Genomic DNA, 4,558 nt, shown 5'->3' with positions numbered 1-4,558 from the left:
AGTTTCAGTGTATCTGGTTTTATCTGGAGTTCCTTGATCCACATGGACTTGAGCTTTGTACAGGGAGAAAAGAATGGATCAATTTGTATTCTTCTACATGTTGACTACCAGAAGAACCAGCACAATTTGTTGAAAATGCTATCTTTTTTCCACTGGATGGTTTTAGTTCCTTTGTCAACGATCAAGTGACCATAGGTGTGTGGGTTCCTTTCTGGGTCTTCAATTCTAGTCCATTCATCTACTTGCCTGTCACTGTATCAATACCATGCAGTTTTTAATCACTATTGATCTGTAATACAACTTGAGGTCAGGTATGGTGATTCTCCCAGATATTCTTTTATTGTTGAGAATTGTTTTCACTATCCTGGGTTTTTTTTTTTTTCAGATTTTAGGAACTTTATTTTCCTTCCACCTTTCCCTCTGCTCAGAACCACTCAGTGGTGGCTCCAACCCACTCGGTGGCCTGCACCGTGGGAGCTGCTGACCAGTTCTCAGTGGTTGGCTGTGTACTCCAGTCTTCCGTCGGGAACTGCTGGATGGGCACAGAGGGTACTTGTATATCCTCAGACCAGTCGGCGACCTCAGGCTGAGCAGCAGTGAACTCAGGAGCTGGTGCGGTCCATTCGCCCTGGAACTCCTCCTTGGTCACAGCCTTCTCCGCAGCAGCCTTCTCCTCCTTCTCAATCTCCTCTGGGTCTCTGTAGAAGTAAAGATCAGGCATAACCTCCCATGGGTGCTCACGGGAGATAGTACCTCGCATGCGGAGTACTTCCCTGGCCAGCATCCACCACATCAGACCCACTGAGTGAGCTCCCTTGTTGTTGCATGGGATGGCAATGTCTACATAGCGCAGAGGAGAATCTGTGTTACACAGAGCAATGTTGGGCAGGTTGACATAAGAGGCCTCCGTGAGGGGCTGGTGGTCCGCCCTGGGATCAGTCACCACTAGAAGCCGTGGCTCCCTGAAGGCTGCTAGGATCTGGTTAGTGAAGGTCCCAGGTGTGAAGCAGCCGGCAATAGGAGTGGCGCCTGTGGCAGCAGCAAACTTGAGCACAGCTCGCTGGCCAGTGTTCCTGGAGGAGATGATGCTGAGGTCAGCAGGGTTCTCAATGGCAACAATAGCTCGAGCTGTGAGCAACAGCTTCTCCCAGGTCCTCTTCAGATTGATGATGTAGATACCGTCACTCTTCCTTTTGTAGATGTATTGCTCCATCTGAAAGTCAAGATTGATGCCACCTAAGTGGGTTCCTGCAGCAAGGAATTTGAGGACATCTTCCTCCTTCATTTGCAGGACGTCAAGGCCTCCGGACATTGTGTAAGTGTCCCTTTAAGTTACGATGGGAATCAAGAACAACGCCATATGGAGCCGTCCCCGGGTAGCGCGGAAAGGGCTATCCTGGTTTTTTTGTTATTCCAAATGAATTTTCAATTTCCTCTTTCTAACTCTATGAAGAGTTGAGTTGGAATTTTGATTGGGATTGTATTGAATCTGTAGATTTATTTTGGCAAGATGGCCATTTTTACTATATTAATCCTGCCAATCCATGAGCATGGTAGATCTTTCCATCTTTTGAGGTCTTCTTCGATTTCTTTCAACAAGACTTGAAGTTCTTGTTGTACAGATGTTTCACTTGTTTGGTTAGAGTCATTCCAAGATATTTTATATTGTTTGTGACTATTGTGGAGGATTTCATTTCCCTAATTTCTTTCTCAGCCTGTTTATCCTTTGGGTATAGGAAGGCTACTGATTTGTTGGAGTTAATTTGATATCCACCCACTTTCCTGAAGTTGTTTATCAGCTGTAGGAGTTCTCTGGTGGGATTTTTGTGGTCACTTAAGTATATTATCATATCATCTGCAAATAGTGATATTTTGATTCCTTTGTTTCCAATTTGTATCCCTCTGACCTCCTTTTGTTGTCTAATTGCTCTAGCTAGAAATTCATGTACTATATTGAATAGATATGGAGAGAGTGGGCAGCCTTGTCTATCCCTAATTTTAATGGGATTGCTTCTCCATTTAGTTTGATGTTAGCTATTGGTTTGCTGTATATTACTTTTATTATGTTTAGGTATGGGCCTTGAATTCCTGATCTTTCTAAGACATTTAACATGAAGGGATGTTGAATTTTGTCAAGTAATTTTTCAGCATCGATTGAAATGATCATGTGAGTTTTTGAGTTTGTTTATGTAGTGGATTATCTTGATGGATTTCTGTATATTGAACTGTCCCTGCATCCCTGTGATGAAGTTTTCTTGATCATGGTGAATGACTGTTTTCATGTGTACTTGGATTTGTTTTGCAAGAATTTTATTGAGTATTTTTGCATCGATGTTCATGAGGAAAATTGGTCTGAAGTCCCCCCCCCCTTTTTTATTCTTTGTGTGGTTTAGGTATAAGTGTAATTGTGGCTTCATATAATGAATTGGGTAGTGTTCCTTCTGTTTCTATTTTGTGGAATAGTTTGGAATATTGGTATTAGGTCTTCTTTGAAGGTCTCATAGAATTCTGCACTAAACCCTTCTGTTCCTGGGCTTTTTTTGGTTTGGAGACTTTTAATGACTGCTTCTAATTCTTTAGGGGTTATGGGACTGTTTAGATGGTTTATCTGGTCCTAATTTATCATTGGTATTTGGTATCTGTCTAGAAAGTTGTCCATTTCACACAGATTTTCCAGTTTTTTGAATATAGGCTTTTGTAGTAGGATCTGATGATTTTTTGAATTTCCTCAGTGTCTATTATTATAGTTCCCTTATCATTTCTTATTTTCTTAATTTGGATACTGTCTCTGTGGCCTCTAGTTAGTCTGGCTAAAGGTTTATCTATCTTGTTGATTTTCTCAAAGAACCAGCTCCTGGTTTTGTTGATTCTTTGTATAGTTCTTTTTGTTTTTATTTGTTTGATTTCAGCCTGGGGTTTGATTCTTATCTGTTCTCTACTCCTCTTGCGTGTATTTGCTTCTTTTTGTTCTAGAGCTTTCAATTGTACTATTAAGCTGCTAGTGTATGCTCTCTCCAGTTTCTTTTTGTAGGTACTCAGAGCTATGAGTTTTCCTCTTAGCACTGCTTTCATTATGTCCATTAAGTTTGGGTATGTTGTGGCTTTATTTTCATTAAATTCTAAGAAGTCTTTCATTTCGTTATTTCTTCCTTGTCCAAGTTATCATTGAATAGGGCATTATTTAGCTTCCATGTGTATGTGGGCTTTCTGTTTTTTTTCTTGCTATTGTAGACCAGCCATAGTCTGTGGTGAACTGATAGGATACATAGGATTATTTCAGTCCTCTTATATCTGTTGAGGCCTCTTTTGTGACCGATTATATGGTCAGTTTTGGAGAAGGTACCATGAGGTGCTGAGATGAAGGTATATTCTTTTGTTTTAAGATGAAATGTTCTATACATATCTGTTAAATCCATTTGGTCAATAAATTCTGTTAGTTTCACTATGTCTCGGTTTAGTTTGTTTTTCCATGATCTGTCGACTGATGTGAGTGGGGTTTTAAAGTCTCCCACTATTGTTGTGTGGAGTGCAATGTGTGCTTTGAGCTTTAGTAAAGTTTCTCCTATGAATGTGAATGTCCTTGCATTTGGAGTGTAGATGTAAGAAGTGAGAGTTCATCTTGGTAGACTTTTCCTTCAATGAGTATGATGTGTCCTTCCTTATACTTTTTGATAACTTTTGGTTGAAAGTTTATTTTATTCAATATTCAGTTGGCTACTTAAGTTTGTTTCTTGGGATTATTTGCTTGGAAAATTGTTTTCCAGCCCTTTATTCTGAGGTAGTGTCTTTGACACTGAGCTGCATTTCCTTGTGTGCAACAAAATGCTGGGTCCCATTTATGTATCCAGTCTGTTCGTCTATGTCTTCTTACTGGGAGAATTGAGTCCATTGATGTTAAGTGATATTAAAAAGTAGTATTTTTGATGTTACTTGTATGTTTGCGTGGCTATCTTCTTTTGGGTTTGTTGAAAGAAGATTACTTTCTTGCTTTTTCTAGGGTGGGGTTTCCTTCCTTGTGTTGGCATTTTCCATCTATTATCCTTTGTACAGCTGGATTTGTGGAAAGATATTGTATAAATTTGGTTTTGTCATGGAATATCTTGGTTTCTCCATCTATGGTAATTGAGAGTTTTGTTAGGTATAGTAGCCTGGGCTGACATTTGTGTTCTCTTATGCTCTGTATGAGATCTGCCCAGGATCTTCTAGCTTTTATAGTCTCTGTTGAGAAATCTGGTGTAATTCTGATAGGTCTGCCTTTATATGTTACTTGACCTTTTTCTCTTACTGCTTTTAATATTCTTTCTTTGTTTAGTGCATTTGATGTTTTGATTATTATATGACGTGAGGAATTTCTTTTCTGGTCCAATCTATTTGGAGTTCTGTAGGCTTCTTGTATGTTCATGGGCATCTCTTTCTTTAGGTTAGGGAAGTTTTCTTCTATAATTTTGTTGAAGGTGTTTACTGGCCCTTTAAGTTGGAAATCTTCACTCTCTTCTATACCTACTATCTTTAGGCTTGATCTTCTCATAGTGTCCTGGATTTCCTGCATGTTTTGGGT

General features: G+C 39.6%; 1 pseudogene; it reads right to left on the bottom strand.

The window, feature by feature from the left end:
* Positions 1–371: 371 nt before the first annotated feature.
* On the bottom strand, positions 372–1,386 carry LOC116086300 (annotated as a pseudogene).
* Between the last annotated feature and the right edge of the window lie 3,172 nt (positions 1,387–4,558).

Source organism: Mastomys coucha, unplaced genomic scaffold (assembly GCF_008632895.1).
Source record: "Mastomys coucha isolate ucsf_1 unplaced genomic scaffold, UCSF_Mcou_1 pScaffold12, whole genome shotgun sequence".
In the NCBI taxonomy this organism is placed as follows: Eukaryota; Metazoa; Chordata; class Mammalia; order Rodentia; family Muridae; genus Mastomys; species Mastomys coucha.
Note: the sequence above shows the minus strand (reverse complement) of the source record. Positions and strands in the feature narration are given on the sequence as shown.